We start from the raw sequence: 22,014 nt of genomic DNA on the forward strand, positions 1-22,014 counted from the left end.
TACCGCTGCCGACCTTATCTGTCCATCCTTACTTTTGTTGACGGAGATAATCCGTCCCTTGGGCCAACAATTCCTTTGCAGTCCTGGATCTACAACCACCACAATATCGTTAACCTCAATTGGTTTGACGTCGCCGAACCATTTCGTTCTCTTGGTGATGTCTGGCAGGTAGTCACGCAGCCAACGTCGCCAAAAGATGTTCGCTTCGACCTGTGATGCACACCAGGACCGTCGAAGCACCAAAGCGCTGTCGTCCAGGATCGTGGCCGGCTTGAGACCACTTGAAGGGCCCAACAAGAAGTGGTTGGGTGTGAGTACTGGAGCCTCTGGATCGTCTACGGGCACATAGGTTAATGGACGGGAGTTGATGACATTTTCCAGCTCGATCAACATGTTGCGCAGAGTTTCATCCGTTGGATTCCGCCCTGGCTTCATCGCCGCCAAATTTTTCTTCACCGATTGTATCAGCCTTTCTCAGGCTCCTCCCATATGAGGGGACGCCGAAGAAAGGAATGTCCATTCCGTCTCTGGACTGGTGATTTCTCGAATGACCTTCGCTTGATCCATCGCCTTGAGTGCCGCCTCGAGTTCATTCTGTGCCGCCTTTACCTCTTTGCTCGCCGCTGTGAAGTTGGTACCACGATCGGAAAAGATTTGTATTGGTACGCCCCGCCGTGCCATGAAATTTCTCGATGCCATAATGCACGAATTCGCGTCGAGCGAATGTGCGATTTCTATATGTACCACCCGTATAGTCAAGCATGTTATTAGCACCCCCCACCGCTTTTCAGTTCGACGGCCTATCACCACTAACATAGGCCCGAAATAATCGATGCCAATGAACGAGAATGGTCTAGTGAAAGCCGCCAGCCTTGCCGCAGGAAGATCGCCCATCGGAGGCGGACGTGGAGCAGCTCTTTTGATTTTGCACTCCTGACAATTCGTTCTGACCCGCTGGAACAGTCGCCTAGTTTTTGGAATACGGAAGGTTTGCCGCAACTCGTTTACGACAGTTGAGTGATTTTGATGGTGATAGCGTTCGTGACGATCCTGAACAATCAGCCACGTAACGTGGTGATCTTTTGGAAGGATAATAGGATTTTTTGCATCCATCGAAGCGTATTCGCAAGCACTGATTCTGCCATGCATCCGTAGTACCTTCTGCTCATCCAGGAACGGGTTGAATGTGTAGATTGTACTTGATTTTGGCAATGCCTTCTTTCTGGGTCCTGCGCTGAGCACTCCTATCTCATCCGGAAAGGTCTCCGCTTGAGCCAGTCGATACAGGTAGACAGTGGCTTCTTGAAGTTCCTCAGCGGACAATGGTCCAGTAATGTGTTCCTTGCTATCCGCATTACGCTGAATGTTGTTTGCGGCCCTCAATGCCGTAGCGGTTGCGCGCAACAAGCGCTTCCATGATGAATAACCTTGAACGTTTATCACTGGAGCAGGTTCTGCCTGGTGGAAGAAGAGATTCGCTCCTAGTTCTTCGTCGGTAGTTTCCTCTAGATACGGGTTGGATGACCAGCTGCTGTGTAGTTCCTATAAGAAGCTGGGTCCCTTGAACCATCTACTGTTCTCGGTTAGGTCTGGCACTCTCTGCCATTTCGTAGCGTCATCCGCGACATTTTCTTTCGACCGCTTGTGTCCCCAATCTGCTGCCTCTGTTGTTTCCAGAATTTCGCTGATGCGGAATGCAACGAATTGCGAATACCGCCGATGATCTGACCGAATCCAACACAACACGTCGCGAGAGTCAGTCCAGAAGAACCGCTGATGAACCTTGAACGACAGCGAACGATGCATGATTCTATCTGCCTCCAATGACTGCCGATCGTGCTTTGACGAGAGCTTGTAGGTGAACGTATCGGTAAGCGTGCACCACCACATGCCCAGAACCTTCTCTGTTCCCAGCTCTACTGCGAGGTTCAAGCTCTTCTCGACGGTTTTCTCTTCCTTCATCGCCTCCACTACGCTCGGCGAATTGGAAATCCAGTTTCGCATGTCAAATCCAGCTTGCCCATGCACGAATTCCACATCTTTGGCAAGCTGGATAGCTTCCTGTTCTGTCTCGACGCTTACCAGCATATCATCCACATAATGCTGTTTGATGATGGCTTGGGCGGCTGCAGGAAATTTGGCTTCGAATTTGCGCGTATTCATGTTTTTCACAAACTGCGCACAGCTTGGTGAACAACTAGTACCGAACGGCATCACTTGCGTCACGTAAACGTCTGGTTCATTTGAAGATCCGTCGCTCCACAGTACTCTAAGGCAATGCTGATCTTTCTTGGTCATTAGTACCTGCAAGTACATCTCCTTCACGTCACCACTGAGCCCCACCCGGAATTCCCGGAACCGATAGAGTACGTAATCGAGAGGAGTAAGTAAGTCTGGTCCTGTCATGAGCATCGAGTTAAGGGATATACCGTTGGTTTTAGCTGCCGCGTCCCACACGATTCTCACTTTCCCTTGTTTATTCGGGTTGAACACTGGGAATAGCGGAAGATACCATACCCGCTCATTGGAAGTGCGCAGCTCTTCTTGGGAAAGCTTCCTGATGTACCCTTTTCGCCGATAGTCTTCAATTTTTGCCCGCAAAACTTCTGCTAGCTTTGGCTGCTTCTTCATTCTCGCCTCCAAGCAGTGGAAACGACGCAATGCTGTACTGCCGTGAGATGACAAAGTGACGTAAGTGCCACTTTCTCGAATATGAGTTTTTCATGCCAATTTGTTCATTATTCGAAGACCTATCTTTTGGTATCTTCCTTTTCGTTGTTACTTATTCGTACGTTGCAAAAAATCAAAAAAACAAAGTGACGTTGGCACACATTTCCATACAAAAGTGACGAAGAATTCTTTCGTTTTTGGGCCGTACTGAAAAACTGATCACTTGGATCTACGTCACAATGTCATCTCACGGCAGTGTAGGTTTGCTGTTTGGGAAGCGAACTTCGTTGAATTTCCACAAGAGACTAACCTCGTACCGACCACTGATTGTCTGGACAACTGACTGCAGAATTTCTTGCGCGCGCTTCTTTTCAAATGACACTAGAAGCTTTTCCGGCTTGTAGATCCCTAAACTGTCCAATGAAAAGTAGTCACGAACGGCTTGCTGCAACATCTCATCGGACCGCTCGCTGCATGGGCACGGTTGAACACTATGGCGGTGGTGACTCACAACAGCATCTACAGTTTTCCCACCTCCATGAACAATCCAACCTAGACGTGTCTTCGTTGCTATTGGCTCGTGCATTTTCCCTTCCTTTCCCTTGAGTGGGGGTGTGAGATTTGCGTTATCGTTTCCGATTAAGAGTCGGGGCTGTACCTTCTTGTAGGACTCGATCGGGATACCCTGCAGGTGAGGATACTGCTCATTCAACTTTTGCATGTCAACCGTCTGGTGGAAAAGATCGAGACTGGCGACGGTATGGGCTCCTGCAAGGCGATACTTCTTCTGGATTTCTCCTGTTCCGGAAATCTCGAGATCCAACTTCAGAGAATCATTCTCCATCCGTCGCTTGTTAGCGGTCCACTTGAGGCACAAAGGTTCGGGTTTTCCCTTTAATTCCTGCACCAGCGAGTAGTCCACTAGGGTCAGTGATGATCCATCGTCGAGGAAAGCGAAGGTCTTGATAGACTTACTCGGACCATGGATGACGACTGGAGCAACCCGAAATAACCCTTTGCTGGCCGACTTGTGATGAGTGTTGCACTCGCGAACCGACGTGTTTTGAGCAACTGTGGCAGAATTCTTTCCTGGAGCGTTTGGCTGCAACACACGTTTGGCTGCAACGACAAATTGTCCAGTCACATGTTGGCGTGGTTTGCCTACTGGATCGTTGGATGTTTCTTGGCTGTGAGCATTAAGGAAAGCAGAGTTCTTTTTGCTGCTTCGTGCCAGTTTGGTTTCGCTGAATTGCAGACTGGCAATCGAGCAGACTTTTTCCGCTAGATCGTATAACCATTCCGAAAAGGCTGCGAGGTGTATTCGTGGCAAACTGCGACGGTGTCTTGCCCATTCTACCTTGAATGTCGCAGGAAGTTTATTCACCAATTCGTGTAACAGTGCAACGTTGTAGGAATATTCTTCCAGCTGGCAAGCTTCGATTACCGCACACAGGTTCTGCACGGCGAGAGAGAATTCGATGATCGTATCCAACTGATCAGCCTTCGGAGCCGGCGTCGAGTGGATCTTGGTTATCAAATTCTGGACAATAACTTCAGGATTTCCAAACAGCATCTTCAAGGTAGAAATAATTCCTGGGACGTTCGATGGATGCATAAGTCTGCACTTAACTGTCTCGTACGCCTTCCCTTTCAGGCATTTCTGCAGCCGAATCAGGTTTTCCTCCGGTGTGTAGCCACACAGGTTGGTCGTCGTTGTGAACGTTGAGAAGAATAACGGCCATTCTTCCGGAGTACCGCTGAATAACGGAAGTTCCCGTGAAACAGCCTGGCGAGCGGCGACCTGATTTCGCGTCAAGTTGTTCACATCTTCATTTACCTCTGAAATTTGTGTGTGTCGGATGGAGTCCAGGCCCTTAGTTGCCTCGTTGCTGGCTTAAATGCGGTTGCCTGCTTTCTGACACCATGTGTGAAAGAGGAACTGGTTGGTGAGTTGCTGCTTGAGGATCCCGAATATGATTTCTAGACGAGTTTGGTTCCCGATGAACATCAGGTGTACTGTGTACAGGTGCGCCTCGCGAATCTGTAATGGCCGCTCCGGTCAACCAGTCGGCAATTCTGGAATCCGAGCGATCCTCCTCCCCGTCTATCTCCGAAAAATCATTAACTATTTCCTTCATCAGCTCGTGTCGTGTCGTAAGTTTTACCGTTGAGTTGCTTCTTCCGCTTCCTTAAGTTTCCGCTCTTCGTCCAAGATCTGCAGCTCCAACTTCAACTGTCTCTGCTCAACGGACCTCCTGGAACTAGCTCCGGAATGCTGGCTCAAGTTATCCTCCAAAACTCGTTGCTGGTTATTTGGAAGATGGTTTGATTGCACCGACTCTGGCAGCTGTGTTTGCGGTCCTCCGCTGTAGGCAGTGGTTGATACAAATGATACGGACTTCGGCGGAACGAATGGAACAGTACTGGGTACGAATGGAATCTGCTTTGCGGCACTTGACGGCACTGTGCAGCACATACCATACTTATTTATCCCTGATAATGAAACTAGCGGATTTGACAGACAATTCGACTGTAACGGCGGCATTACGCAATTAACATGCAGTGGTTGATAGGGTGACATGAACGACGGGAAATGCATGGAAGAGTGGGATGGCATTTGAGAGTGAGAAGGCATTGGCATATTTTGCCCAAGTGTAGGGCAGGTTGTATTTTGCGGTAACATCGTTGTTGTCATGACGAAAGAACTCGTTACTAGCTCGGAAGAACTACTCACCGGTAACGCGGTTGTAGTGCGCCCCTGACTGGTGGTTGGGGTGACACCTGTACTTACGGGCGGTACGGTTGTGTAAATAACTTTTGTCGATTGCTTGTTCTTGGCTCGGCAGGCTGGGCAGAGCCAATCATGGTTTCGACGTCCTGGCATTCAAAATGGTACCAATCGTCACACGCGTCGCACTGGACCATCTGGGAGTCATCATGCCCACGGCATGCTTTGCAATTAGCGGGAGATTCTTCGGCAGAACTTTCGTTGCTTCTTGCCACCAGTGGCATCGTTATCCGTACGTGGAGTGCACACAACTGATGCTCTGTTCCGAGTTTATCATTGAAAAAGTTGACAAAAATGCCATTATCAATTGTATTGATGTATAAGAAGCAACCAAAGAGAACCCCAAGGCAAGCTACCAGCGTGAAACCATGGGCTCAAAAGTTTTACCCACAATGTTCTCCAGTAATATGGAGTTATGTCAAAATTCCAGAAACAGTATACTTAATTTTGAAAAACTATTATAATATGTTATCAGGCTTTCTATTATAATAATTGCCTTTCAGAGTTGAAAAATTCACGAATTACTTGTATCGATTTTCTCCCATTTGAAATGTGTTATTTCTTTTTGAGAGAGTCTTAGTAACTCATTTGCTCACTATAATAGTGTTTTAACCATACATTTCATCAAAATAACAGTTGTTCTAATCGCTACAATATTCAGCTATAACTAAAGCAGTAATGAACATATTCGATACTTCCGTTTAATTTGTCTTGATGTAGTGAATCTTTAGGGGAATTGTGGGTAAAATGAACAGGAGTGGTAGAATGGACACCCGTTTAAATCTTGACTATTACGTTGAAAAATATTACAAACTTCTTTGGCACCTTATCTTAGAGGCACCAGAAGCTATTTGAGACAAAGTATGCGACATGAAACAGTCAAAATAATAAACAAAAAACACGTGTACATTCATGGTGGTGATGTCTTTTTTGGCCTACAGAAAATAAGGGTTTTCTAGTGTAAAACAGTATTTTATAAAGGTTTTTCTGCAAATTTCTGTACTCAGACTACTAACCAGCAGAAATCATCAAAGGTTCGTAATTGTTTAAATGATTTTTTCGAAATATTTAGGTATTTTCAATAATATGTATGTGCGGGTAAAATGGACAGCCCATGGTGATGGTGAAAAAATTGTGTTAATTTCCATTGAAAAATCTAGATGCTTCGTGTTTATATCAGAGGAACGCAAAGGTAAACTCGGACCGATGAACAGATGACCGCGGCTAAACGTACCGTTGAATGCGGAATGTCCGTAAAAAAGCTTCCGCCATTTCTCAGTCATATATTGTTATTGATTCTACGACAAACAGTGAAAATTGAACTGTTGATGAATGCATAAGTGTGTCACGTGCTATGGAACAACATTTTACTATCCGCAAAGGGATAATTAATGTTCACGCCCCCTCCCTATGTTCATTTTACCCACACGTGTCCATTTCACCCCTAAAAAACAACTATCGAAAATGCTCATGAAAACTACGAAAAATACTATATTTTAGTATTTCTTCTTATTTTTTAAATCAACTATTAGTGACTCATTCAATGTGCGCTATCGACTCATAGTTGTAGTGTTAAACTGTGGAGGAAATTGGGAAATGGCTTAGGGTGTCCATTTTATCACCCCTTCCCCTACTAGTAAAGCTGAGCAAACTTGTTGAGACGCCGAACAATTGCAAAGCTTGTGCAACGATGTTATTCACAAAAACAAAAAATTGTGATGTCCTGCAGAAATAACTCGAACATATAGTGGTTAGCAAAGTTCATGAATGAGTGATTAAAATTGCAAGTATAGCTACATTTTTGAAAATCGCGATCAAATTGATTAGCAATTAGGGAATTGTACCCTAATTGCTAATCAATTTAAAAAAGTGTAACATATTATTAGTTACAACAACTAATTATAATATACCTGAAATAACTATCGCAAAAGGCTATGAGAAGTTTTTCGTTATCATTGAGTTACAAATTCAGTTAGTTTAATATTGCTCTGCGATAGCTTGTCCTCTTAAAGTAAATTGCTATTCTGCAGTGATTTCCAACTTGAACTCGCGGGTCAATTAACGACATGTCTCACTACTTATTTAGGTTGTCGCGTAAATTGATTCGGACGTGTTAAAGAACACGAACAAACAAATGTATCTCACATACCCATCCTTTTCACTCCCCTTTCCGGTAGACACAGTTGTGAATAAAGATTCTCATATGTGAACCAATTACAGCTCGCTTTTTTAATTGGATATTTATAGAAAAGCGCAACCATACGCGAAATAAACTCGTATGGAAAAGGGGGTAAGACGAACAAACTATAATTATTACCATAAAGCTTTTAATAATTTAACAAACCACTCTTCGAAAGTTCTAAATTCTGCTTTGAACAAAATATTGATGCGATTTACTTCATGTCGATTTAAATCTCTCACTCAGTTGTGGTTTCATTTTTTTGATGATGTTAAATTCCCTACAAATTCACAAAAAATAAGTATAGTGAGGTTGTTCGCTAAAACCAAAATGTTTAAAGTTCAATATACGCCCGCTGTTCCCCTATATTTTTGCTTCTTTCTTTGCTGCTTGCGCCCGTGTATCCACTGTCTGGCGTACGACAGGAAACCATCTGTCATATTTCAAATCAAGCTACTTGTCAGTTGTCACAACCAGTGCAATAAAGTGTTAGAACGAGAAACAATCTAACTGCAACAATGATTCTTCGAAATAGAAAGGAGGAAGAAAAACAATTGTACTGACTGACGTAGTACACACTCAAACGACTGCACAATTGGGGGTGTGGCTGTTTCAATCAAACAATAGAGTTTGTTGCATTTATCGCTATTATTTATGCTCTAATCAATCTAATTGACTATATTGAAGATCATGCATCCAATTTATTTCCTGACTGAGACGATAAACCATATTTTTCATTAATGCAGAAGAATTTTATTTTTTCGTGTTTCATGAGTCGCTAATTTGCTATTTCTGCGTTCTCGCGAAAGAATTTTTTTATCAGCATGCCAGCGACCATGACATAGGAATCTATGAGATTTCTATAGGAACAAGCAACTATGGCAAAAAATAACTGAAGTGTGTTTTGCGATGTGTGTGACCATTAGGGTGGGGAAACAACCCTAAACTCACCGGAAGTCGATTGGTTTTGTCTCCGCTTGGCGCATTGCATTTCAAATTTGTATGAGAATTTATATGGGAAAACCTACTTTTTTGCATTTACCTTTCTAGAGAGCTAAATAATGATCTAATAATGCACTCGTTATTACATAGTATAGTATTTTAAATGCCTAACAACTTTGCAGAAGGCACTGAAGAGCTAGGATGTCCCTAAGAAGAGCTAAAATTGTTCAAAATTGAGTATGTCGACTTAAAAGCAGAAAATCTTGTTTTCTGCCAACATTATCAAAAAAACCGGCGCCAGTAGGATTCCCATCAGAAATAACCTGTCGTAATGAATTTATACACTCATCTGGATCAAACAAAGAAATTCAGGTCAATATTCTAGGCGTAGGTAGAATCTACAACGTGTTTCAGAGGTTACTTCTGATGGGAATCTGACTAACGTCGGTACACTGGCAGTGTTGGCAGAAAAAATGATTGGCAACATAAATTTCGACATACTCAACTTTGAACAGCTCCAGTATTTTTTTGGGACACCCTAGCTCTTTGATGTCTTCGGCCAAGTTGTTAGGCACCAAAAACCCTACCATTTGAAGTCATGAAACCTATGGTTTGAGCCACTTTGAGCTCTTTAGAATGGAAAATGCAAAAACGTTGGTTTTTCCATACAAATCTCCATATAAATTTGAAATGCAATGCGCCAAGCGGAGACTAAACCAATCGACTTCCGATAAATTTAGGATTGTTTGGGGCTCCAAATAGAACAAAAAAAAACTTGGTTCTGGCTTTCTGCTGTCATGTTTCGTTTTTTTCATATAACGATTCCCCACCCTAGTGCCCATGCTTCATATAATAAAATATATCTTCTACTATATAAAAATGGAATTCCGTAACGCTTGATCTTATTGATATTATTCCCTCAGTCTCTGAGGTGTACAGTAATCATCATCATTTTGAATCGTTCTAATATAAAAATAATAAGCGGTGACATGTAGGTTTTTTAACATGGAAATGTTCGCTGATGTTCAGGAAAGACATTTGAGAAAAAATAATAGGTATCTATTTACTAAAACTTGAGATATTATTCACAAAACTACGTAAAACATGCAAAACTATGACTTTCTGTGCTAAATTTGCCTCTAAATCAAAATTCAAAGCGATGACATATGGTTTTTTTTTTCACTAAAATGTTTGTTAATGTTCAGTAAAGACATTTGAGAAAAAATAATTAGTATCTGATCACTAAAACTTGAGATATTATTCACAAAACTAAGTAAAACATGCAAAATTGTGACTTTTTGTACTTAATTCGTCTCCAAATCAAAACTCAAAGCGATGACAGGTGATTCTTTTTTCATTAAAATGTTTGTTGATGTTTAAGAAAGACATTTGAGAAAAAATAATAGGTATCTAATTACTAAAACTTGAGATATTATTCACGAAATTGCGTAAAACATGCAAAATTATGACTTTCTGTGCTAAATTTGCCTCTTAATCAAAATTCAAAGCGGTGACAAATGATTCTTTTTCCACTAAAATGTTTGTTAATGTTCAGTAAAGACATTTGAGGAAAAATAATTAGTATCTGATCACTAAAATTGGAGATATTATTCACAAAACTAAGTAAAACATGCAAAATTATGACTTTCTATACTTAATTCGTCTCCAAATCAAAATTCAAAGCGATGACATGTGATTCGGTTTTTCATTAAAATGTTCGTTGATGTTTAAGAACGACATTTGAGAAAAAATAACAGGTATCTGATTACTAAAACTCGAGATATCATTCACAAAACTACGTGAAACATGCAAAATCATGACTTTTATGCTGAATTTGCCTCTAAATCAAAACTCGAAGCAGTGATCTGTGATTTTTACTATAATAAAATGTTCGTTGTGTTTAGGAAACATAGGGTATCGAACGTCTTCGTCAGTGTTTTTCTTCGGCAGTTTTTCTGCAGCAATCTTATGCAAAAGGGGGCCGAAGAAAACCACTGACGAAGACGTCCGATACCCTATCTGATTATTTAAAATTTAAATGTTTTCCACAAAACCACATGAAAAATGCAAAACCATATTTTTTTAGGTTCAATTTGTCTCTAAATCAGAATTAAAAGCGATGACACGTGTTTTTTTTTTTCAATACAATGTTCGTTGATATTCAGGAATGACATTCGAGATAAAAAATAGTTATCTGATAACTGAAAAAAGAGATATTATTCACAAAACTAAGTAAAACATGCAATATCATGAATATTTTGGCTCAATTTGTCTCTAAATCTTAATTCAAAGCTATGATATATGATTTTTTTCCATTAAAATGTTTGTTTATGTTCAGGAAAGACTTTTGAGGAAAAATAACAGATTTTTGAGTACTGAAAATTGAGATATTATTCACAACACTACGTTAAACAAGCAAAATCATTAATATCTGAACTCAATTTTCCTCTGAATCGAAATTCAAAGCTATGATATGTAATTGTTCTTCATTGAAATGTTTGTTAATGTTCGGGAAAGACATTTGAGGAATAATAATAGGTATTTTATTGCTAAAGTTGAGATATTACTTTGAAAACTACGTATGTTTGTAGATGATTTTCAGCATACAGAAAAACACATTAAAATACTCTTTTTAAAATTTATATATATTATACATATAATACGTGACTTTTTGAGCATGAGCTCAATTCGCCTGTAATTTTTTTTTTCAATCAAATGTTCGTTGTGCCTTCAACATCTGCAAATATTTTCCTGCAGAAGAATTTATGTTTAAATTCGGTGCGAGTCGAGCAGAAAAAAATTACATTTCTGATGTTTTCGTAGTTTTGTGAATAGTAACACATTAGGGTATTCGAAATACACTAAGGTCGCTTTTTACGCGTTTTTTTTACGCGGCTTTTTTTACGCGGATTCCGGAATTTACGCGGCACGTATCCCCCGCGTAAGAAGCGACTTTAGTGTACTTTTTTACTTTTACCAAAACTAGATCTTGGGACATTTGGCTGGAGGAAAGGCCGCATTTCATTGGTTTAATCTTTTTTTTTTAATTTCTACGTAGTTATGTGGATCAAAACTTCTTCTAACTTCTTCTCAGACGTGTTCCTTGGACACCAACAAACATTTTCGTTATAAAAATTCACATGTTATCTCTTTAGATATGATTATAGAGGAGAACTAAGCATGAATGGTCACGCTAAATTCTTCTTACTTTGATTTCTTTCTCGATTCGATTGCCGAATATCCGGTTATCACCCGAGTGTGATATATTCGGAACTGGGATGACCTCACATAACATTTTCCAACATAACGACTTCTGGTTTCAGGAAAATAATCTACAGTGGTATTTGACCAACCATTTCAATACTTCCGAAACTTTCGAACTCCATACGTCATTTTGAAATCCGAAATGCGACTTCCAGTTTCTGTAAAACATCCCCAAATCACAAAATGCAATCCAATATGGGTATTTACGTTCTGTTCTCAGAATGTTAAAGTACTTAAAGTGATGTTGGACGTATAAGATGTAAAATATTTTTGAAGTGAGTTGTGCTAATAATGCAATGAATTAAAAAAAATTAATCCTAAATTTGAAACTTTTGATCCCGAGCATCGCCGGGAACGTTCAACTAGTGAGAAATAAATCACAACTCGCGTAAATTCGGAATGTGTTAATTTACGGGTTCAGCGCATTTTATTTCGCCAGAATTTTATGAAATAATTATCTGAAACACAGAAAAACTGAAAAAAGATTTTTGCTCGATAGTTTGATCTATCAGAAATACAAATTACCTTAGAATAATCGATTAACGAACAACCAAACCACAAATGGCCAAGTACGTTCTGAAAAAAACTTTTTTCAGTTTCGGAAAAAAAAATTAATTTCTTATCACAAAGTAAGGTCGTATGTTTAAACGTAAATAAAAAACGAGTGACAGATGATTTGTGCTTGTGAAGTACTAGGGATATAATTCTCACTCGTTTTGTTTACGTTTAGACATACGACCTTATCACAAAGTAGTCGAGATTTTCTGGGAAAACTGGTGCGTTTCATTGGAATGAAGGTACTAAAATTGCGGTTCTGGCAGAGTCATTTTTTCGTAAATACGAAATTCTAAAACAAACATTAAAAATCAAAATCATAGAAAATTTAAGCTAACATGAGAAAATTTGATAATGAAAGAATAAAACACTTAAAAGATATACCTAAGAAATTGGAACATTAACGATTTTTGAATTTTCATCGAAAATATTCTGTTTTAGTGTACATTTCCGTATTTCCAGATTCCGGTAATTGTTTTTTTTTTGTAAATAGACCCTATTAAAAATTTGGAACAAAATGATTTATTTTTGCACTCAAAACTTGGAGATGTGTCAATAAAAATGTTATATTATAGCAAAGCCTTTATGTACCAACATTCCACTGTCGGAACTTAACCCTTCTATTTATTAGATACAGACTTCGTAGCCAGTTATTAGTATTCAGAACCAAAGCAGGGCTAGCGGTACGTCCTATTGACACTAACAGTCTCTCCCAAGCAATGTATATATCTCATTAATTTAGATTTTCCATGCTGCAGAGAAGTGCTTAATGTTGTTAGTAAGGCAGACACTACAAGCACACTACAAACAGAAAGAGGCTTGAACTTAAAGTTCCACAACATTATTACCAACACAACACAGGTAAGGATCTTACAATTTATTTTGATAATAGTTAATAGGAACTGGATTTTTTTTGTTCACATCAATTGGGAACTGGATGTAACACGTAAAATTTAACAAGTTATCTAAATCTCTTTTTAATTCACTCAGATTCGACATATGTAGTTTTTCTTAATGAAATAAAGACTGAAAATGTTAAAAATTAGCGCCCGAAATTGGAATTAGAAGGAGGTTTAGACTTACAAAAGTTGATGAAATATCCTGAATTTTTACCTAGCGAAAAATTATCAAAGCTTGAGCGAATCGATAAAAATGATTTATTGACTACCTGTAATTTGATTAGCTTTTTTTATTGACAATTAAACCAACAAATGAATCTGGCAATTTGGATGAACATTCCTGTGTTATAGATATACAATATACTGTATATACACTCTGTTATTTATTAATAATTTAACAAGTAACAGTACAAATCAAAATAAATTAATTAGTTTCGATGTACTTTGCAATAAAAAAACATTAACACCTCTGAAAATATTCTTACCATGAAAGTGAAAAGTTGTTGAACCATTAAAATATTAACTTGGCGTACTGCGCCATCATTTAAGCCAAAAATTCAAATAATCATCCACCGCAACGTAATGTTTTCCAATGCCTTCTTTTTGATTTTTGAACTTCTTCATACTTCAGTGTCATCTTTAAAAACAAGTGACGAAACCTAGGCTGAATATTGCTTCTGTACAGATTTGTCCATCTGTTTGTGGTAGGTGCCAAACCAGGTTTCGATTGTTTTCCTTCACGACAGCACGTTTCAAACGATAAACGGTACCAATCAAATACAGAATCATTGCAGGACAAATTGTGCTCATATCTCGAGCGAAGACGAATAATCGCTTAACAGACGATAATTCATGACTAACTGTCTGCTAAGTGGACGCTAGGCACGCAGTTCCACGACCACGTGTGGTTGATAAAAATTACAAACAAACCACCGTAACACCGTCACGGTTGACGTGGTTAGCAGCGAATTGTACTAGCAATCAATTAGCACTATACTCGAATGGGGTTCCCTTATCGTTCCACCGCTGCCATTCTGCTTTCCTAATTATGGCCGACGATTGCGACGCGAATCTGATTGACGTTCACGTTTGTTTGGTCGGCACAGTCAAGGACACCATCTAGGTTTAGTGAAACTTTCAGCTAAAATGCTAAGTTAGTTGCTAAAACGTTGTTGCGTATGCTTAATGGCGCTGTGGCGAAGTACCTGTAACAGGTGTAAGCATAGCTCAAAAGCTATTAAAAGAAATGCCGTTTTTATTACCGAGCAGCACTCTTACATAGACATAAACGTTTATGGTAAAGTCACTACTGCTAATGCTTTGGTAACATATTATCATTTTGTCAATTTTAAAATCTGAATTTGACGTGAGCAAAAAAATTATTAGAGTGGAAGCTGCTATTACACAATATAACAACGAAAACGACACTTACCTGAAAAAGCGCAATTTACATACAGTGCTGTTTTCTACGAATGATACTGTAGGTTTCGAATACAACTGTTGAAGATAATTTGCTGTGGGATGCAATGGAAGATCATTTCCTTCAAACGCCGTCTTGCCTTCAGGTGTGATGTTAGACGTAGACGGGGTATTTTTCACTATTTTACTTTACGGTTGACATTACTCTGCTCTGTGTACACTTATTATTACTTAAAGCTTAACTTTATTTCACTTTAATAATACACTGCGTAGACCGCATGGGTTTCGCTTTTCCATCCGTCAACCGGCGAAACCATTCATTCGTGGTTCACAAGAATGATATTCGACACTCAGAGATTCGATTCGACAGCCTGTTTACATATATCACCCATGTATCGGCATCACGTTACAGAAACTTCGGAAGGATGATTATGCAACAATTTGGTTATTGATATCTAGAAATAAGGTAGAGTTGAAAGTTATAAATAGTTATATATCGCTATTACACAATTCGGGACTCATATACAATAACAAGTTCAACAACAAATATTACTTTTTATTTTTGAAAACATAGTACCGCAACTCCGTAATTATTGTTTAAAACCACGCAATATTTTTTAATAAGGTAGTTAGGCTTGATACAGATCAATTAGAGAAGGAGATTTTAAAAACTATGCAATAATATTGCATTATTTGCCATCGTAGCAAAACGATATAGCACATTGATTTTATTTCTGTGAGATGATACAATTATGCACTCAAAATGTTCTAATAAAGTGGAAAAATACGAATAGAGTATCAAATCACCTTGACACACACGGGAATCTAACTAAAAAAGTGATCTCGCTGATATTAACCAATCGTACTGGTAACAATTATGTACTTGGTCATGTAAACCCTACTAAACCTTTCTTCGTCACAATGAATTCTCAGTTCTACTGGAAATAAACAAAACATTCTTCACAAACACCATATTGCTTTGTTACCTGCACCTACTAATAGTATCAGGTATGACGATACTGAGAGGAGCTTTTCTTCAGTTGCCATCGAAAAAAAAAGTCTATTAACAATTCAATGCAGTGCAGTACCTTTTCACGATACCAGAATATCAAAACGTGTTACTTGCACTTTCGCATTTTTCTTCATTGGAAAGATGGAAACAATCGAACAGGTGTTCGTTTATTTAGTATTAAATAAAGAGCACAATTGAAAGCATCTACATATTTTATTCTTTTCCCATATGGTTTATAAATATGAACTACCGTGTAAGTTTCACCGTTGCATTTTATGTCTCGTCTATATATATTTGATTGCAACAGAAGATGTAAAAAAATCAATCAGTTCAAAAGTATGTTTGAATTCTATCAAGACTGTGGAAGTTTGTTTTGTGCTGTACATGTAAACGTATTAGTCATACATTTGCTTAATGCTAGATATATTTGAAATGGTTATATACTAAGAAATGGCACGAGAAACCTGTAGCACACAGCAGGCGCCATCCGCAATTATTTAGTACACAATGCCTCGGACATCCTAGATCAGAATAGAAACAAAAAAAAACTCAAGGCCATCAAAGAAGCGAGCATTTTCCATCGTGTGTTTCCTTGTATGACAGGCATCTAGTTATTATCAAGAGAAGCAGTTTTTCCATACATAAAAACATCTACTGGTAATGATATAAATTAGTTCAAGGTTTTCGCGAATTTTCGCTATATGGTAGCACCTGTCTGGGCTACTTTCTGCTGTTAGTGTTTCAGTGTTATTCATACCAAGTCTCTCAAATGGGTGAAAATAGGTATTATCGTACGTTTTGGTACATGCCCTTCTTCTATGTAAAAAGCCTGGTATTATTCTTAAATCATATGCCTCACGAACACGTTTTTGTAACCTTTGAATCTGATGTTTAGCCAGTAATCCAGTATATGTAGTGCAGATGGAAAGAAAATCGCAGGTTTCCATGTATGCTACGAACATATTAATCAAAGTTCCAATAAAAAGTTTAGAATAACAAGATTGTTGATTTGCTTTCTGAGGAAAGCACAGCTTATAGAATATTTTAAAAACCCGATTGTTGCCTATAAGTTAATCAAAATCAACTAAAATTGCACAGAAAACATCAAATACCATAAAAAGGCGCATAAAGCGGGAACATAACGATCTCTAGGCTTCCAAGTACTGGGCAACCATTGATCTAAATCTAGGGATACCATCTGTTCGGAGTTGCGAATCAGGACACTTTTTTCGACGCAAATTTGACCCACCCCATTTCTCAGCTACGAGGTTAAAACAAATACGTTATATGTGACATGCACTTAAAAATAATGTTTCCATATACACATTTGCGTATGCACTAAAATACTCATTAATTTATTTGACTTTTTTATTTCTCGAACGATTTTTGACAAATAATTATGAACTATTAAGTATTACCGAACAAACAATTTTGTTGATGTAAAGCTTATGAAGCTACTATTGAGCGAATGTCAGTTGAACTAATAATTGTTTTTGGGTAGTAGATATTTTGAAAATGTAGTACAAGTAAACAGTTTCAAGTCAAACTTAACAGTTGCCAGATCTTTAACGGTGTCAACGTCTAGACTGCCGTTATGCAAGTACGTCCCATTATATGAATTAGCAAGCCCAGAAAAATGTGCTTCAATAATTTTGTACCATTGCTTCTTGTGGAATGCAGTAAGTTTGAATTTTTATTTTTAAAGTTCTCCAGTACAAAGTTGTCGAGTCGAGTTCATCTATTGTTACGAAACTATATATTTCATTAGCTTTCATTTTTCCTTAAAAAATTATGTTTTGGTAAAAATGCAAATGGGACGGACTTATTATGCATGGCAATTAACCGTTTTCTCTCGTCACTCCAATAAAATTCAACCAAAAACAAAAATTGTTCACAGTGAGCGTTGTATACCGGAATCGAATAAGTAGCATTTGTCATAGATTCTGCATTTTGTTACACTTCGAAACTGAATGTCTTAAAAAAATCACCACAAATCTTAAAATATGAAAAATAAATCAGAACGCTCAAAAAAGGTCTTGAAATCAAGACATGTCCTGCTAAATCAGGACGGTATCCCTATCTAAATCCGAAATTTGGGTATTGATGGCGCAACACTCGCACAAACTGAAATTGGAGTGACTTTGGCGATTTTTATTTTGTACAAATATATGCCAACTCAAAGCATCTGGTTAAAATTCTCACTATGAAATTCAAAGAGTTTTCGAGAAATCTTTCGACGAAAATATAAAAAACTCCATCCCTGGTGCTTCCATATTCTCCATGTTCTTGATAACAGAGTGCAACAAAAATTGACTATTTTTTCTGCCTTGGTTTCAATATATAATTTTTTTGTGTATTTTGATGCAAAACCAAATTTCCCCGAGTTTGAACATATTCCAACCTAAGGTGCAACAATGGCGCCATTTTGATTTTTTTAAAATTCGGAAATTTTCGGTGATTTTTCGACGCCATTTTGTTTTAAGACCAAATATCAAAATTCTAAGAGTTTGTCCACATATTAGCATCTTCTTACCCATCTTTTAAAAAAAAAACAGATCTTAAAGCGGACAAAAACTGAGCTCAGAACGGTGATTCTACGAAACCGGTTTTGGCATTGTTTCAGTATATTTCACAAAGCAAAATAATATCGAGTATGTCTGAGCATTAATAGTAATGCGCGTAATATCAAAAGTTGGTAGTCAAATTATGTCTTATAATGAGTAAACAAAGTCTCAGGAATCGATTGGTAGGTGTCTGATCCACGTAAAATGTCAGTAACATGTCGATTTTGCCCCAATTCCCCTACAATACTAAAATAGGTTCTTCTCGACGTTAAATTACCTTTTCTGGAACCGGTTTAATGTAATATCCGTTTTGGGCTCAGTTTTTGTCTGATTTAAGATCTGTTTTTTAAAGATAGTAAGAAGCTGCTAATATGTGGACAAACTCTTAGAATTTTGATATTTGGTCTCAAAACAAAATGGCATCAAAAACATCGAAAATTTCTTATTTCTAAAAAAATCAAAATGGCGCCATTGTTACACCTTAAGTTGGAATATGTTCAAACTCAGGGGAATTTATTTTCACATCAAAATCATACATAGAAGCCAAGGCAAAAAAATTGTTGCACTGTGTAAAAAAATGTACTTGATTCAAGTTTGTCTCTAGTATCTCTTTAGAAAAAAATTCTTGAGTGACGATCAGATCGTACTCTGAAAAGGGCTCACTAAGTTCAGTTTGAAATTATGAACACCCTCAAACTGCTGATTAAGTTATTGAGCTTTTTGTGTACTCGTTAAAAAAATGCGATCGCCATCTCTGGGGACTGAAATAGGTTGAATTTGAAGTTCATTGGTGTGAACTTTCACTCGATCCTTAGGAACTGATAAGTTCCGGACATTGAGAATTAATGCTACTATCATAATTCAAGCTTTGATCGTCGAACGATATCTATATCAATTGATTGTTTAAATGCTTGTCTCACGGATTAAGGTAACTAAGGTAACTAAAAAACCTCTCTTTTGCAATTTCGTTTTTTGACGTGGGACTACGCCTTTGTTTACTATACTGAGATGCATTCTGTAAAACTGGAAATGAAACTGGCTAATGTTGCGTCAAATTTCAAACGATAATAACAGTATAACCACATGATGGATAACAATAACCAATATGTTGTTGGATAAATAAAATGTATAACAATTTTGTAATATGCTAGTTATCACTCTAATTTCATTGCTAAGCGGTAAAATTGATAGAAAGTTTCAACAACAAATTTACGCGAACAATGATTGGTTACATGCAAGCATTCCTAGCACAGACGACGTGAATGGACACCAACCGTTCCCTGTGATATTCTCTGCATTATCGAAAAAAAAATTGACAGTCTCCCCGTCCCAATAGGTCAATTTATTTTTGCTTCCATGAGCTTAGACTAATGTGATGTCTCGAAGGTAAAAGTTTTCCGAAAAGTTTGAAACAATCCCCGTACTTGAACAATTCCTAAACCTGCTGTCAGAACGTAATAAAAACTGATGTCTTGAAAGAAAACATGCTGGTATAAGCAACAGTACCAATGGAGCAGAAAGCAGCAGGTCACTTCCATACGTACTACAACGCGCGGTACTATTCGTATTGCAGCGGTACACTTCTGTTTGTACATTTCTATTCGTGTGCAATCGAGGAAAAACTGCAATGATGCTGCTGATGGTGATTGACAGATTATCTCATTAATATGATTACCATAAATTACTTAACAAGAGTTGTACATTTTTGCAACGGTTATAAGTTATATTTATTATATTTTATGTTCGATAATCATTATCGCATTACGACAAATTCTTGGTGCTTCTTCAACAAGAACACCTTTGTCAAATGCACAAAAAATTCTACAGGCATATCGCCAAATATGTATAAACGATATTTTTTCGAGTGTTGTTGAATATATTTTCTAAGGCTGAAAATAAAAGTACGTAAGTCACCGAGCAAACACATTGATTCTGTCTGCGGATTCTGTACATTTTGGAACAAAAAAATCCCTAATTACAGTGTTTAGTCCCACGTCACCATTTCATACAACCCTAGGGCTGTATACCTTGTAGTATTTCTTACTGTTTTTTTTCCAATGGGAGATTATTTATATGCAACTATTACACTGGTAAACACAGGTTTTGCCATAGAGCCCAAACTGGAAAAAAGAGAGATTATATTTTTTTCATGTGAATGAACTTTTTTAGAGATTTTACTGAGTTTTTCCGTAAGCAAACGATCCCGGCGAGAACTTTGCGGCCTTTTGACAAACTTTTGCATTTACTTAAGGCACCAAAAATTTTCAGAAATGGTCAAAAAACTATAATCTTCCCATGGCATTTTGTTCAAGCTATGCTTGTCTTTATTCCCTGAAATGGGAAAGTCTGAGTTCAATCGGCCCAAGATTCGGACGACCTTGTCGAATATACCATTTAACTTAATTCGTCCATTTGGGTCTTTGTGAGTGAGCGAGTGGGTGGGTACGTGCGTGCATGTGTGTGTGTTAGTGTGTACGTGCGAGCATGTGTGTATGTGTTAGTGTGTACGTGCGTGCATGTGTGTGACACGCGTGCGTGTATGCATTTGTGTGAAGAAGAGAGTGGGAAAAGGATAGATGTATGGTAGATGTCCATAGTTTATCTCAAAATAATCGAAACATGGTATGACTACCCGAACTTGTCATGGTTTATATGGAACATTGTGACCACGATTAAATGTTCGTTTGTGTCTCCCTAGCCTGCGGGACATATTTGATGACGCATCTAACTGCGATTCCAACTTTCTCTTCTACTTTCCAATTGCCAAAATCATTACATGATGCCTTTCCACCTACGTATATTTGCCAAAAATTATCAATTCATGAAACCAAAGGATATTACTTGGCATAATACTTGCTTACTAACATCCTTCGATTCCATCAAATAATATAACACTTGCTTTGTAAAAAAACTACAAAAATTTCAAATAGCTGGACTAACCAAAAGCAATTTAGGGAGTTGTTTGAGATAAGAACAGGTAATTAACAGGTAGTTAACAATATTAAATCTATTTATCAGCATCAATTCGCTCTTCATTCACAACTGTATAACAAAATTCGGGCGTCGTCTATCGTATAACATAATCGAAAAGAAAAATCACAATACCTTTTTTTGAAAGCACTTATCTATTTTATTGACGCCTTTTTGGCTTACATCCGCTGTTTGCTTTTTATTCACAAATTGAGATGCACAGGAGATTCTTCAGAGAAAAAAACTATATAAAATCCAAGATTTTATACAGATGCACAATTTAATATCATTTTATCTTCACTTTGCCAAACTTAACCGGAATACTGGTACACTGCAAGCCTTAAAGTTAATAATTACTAATGCGATACATACTTTAGCTGTCCCGTGCTTTACAAACGGAGCTGGTTGAGCAACGATACACGGACTTTCGTTGAAATGATAAACGAATACTGCTTCGTTGCTCTATCTCGATTACAGCCGGGGGCTTAGATTGCTAAATGCTGAATTGCGGAGAGAAAAATTTAAACAGGAAAGTAAAAAGAGAAACGCCAGAAAAACAACATCAGCGAAACTTCGTTAAAGAACAAACGTCAAAGCCAAACATCCAATAACAGGGCAGCCAGATGAAAAGCATAAAGCTAGCGTTAACTAACAAAAGGGGAAAGGTCAAAAGAAAAACACTATATTTCGTTAAAAGGGTTTTTTAGCTATATCAGCTTTTTGTATCATCTGAAAGCGCTGCATTTTCTAAG

General features: G+C 38.1%; 1 protein-coding gene across 2 annotated transcripts in view; it reads right to left on the reverse strand.

Moving 5' to 3' along the window:
• Positions 1-21,789, reverse strand: part of LOC129725697 (beta-1,3-galactosyltransferase 5) — a 58,183-nt gene extending 36,394 nt beyond the window's left edge. The window contains exons 1-2 of one of the 2 annotated variants that reach the window (XM_055681783.1): positions 21,635-21,789; positions 14,730-15,171 (exon numbers count right to left, since the gene is read on the reverse strand). The gene's annotated coding sequence lies outside the window, so the exon portion shown is untranslated. Of the gene's footprint in view, positions 1-14,729; positions 15,172-21,397 lie in introns of both variants that reach the window. The other variant, XM_055681782.1, reaches the window with a different exon arrangement.
• Between the last annotated feature and the right edge of the window lie 225 nt (positions 21,790-22,014).

Source organism: Wyeomyia smithii, chromosome 2 (genome assembly GCF_029784165.1).
Source record: "Wyeomyia smithii strain HCP4-BCI-WySm-NY-G18 chromosome 2, ASM2978416v1, whole genome shotgun sequence".
Taxonomy (NCBI): domain Eukaryota; kingdom Metazoa; phylum Arthropoda; class Insecta; order Diptera; family Culicidae; genus Wyeomyia; species Wyeomyia smithii.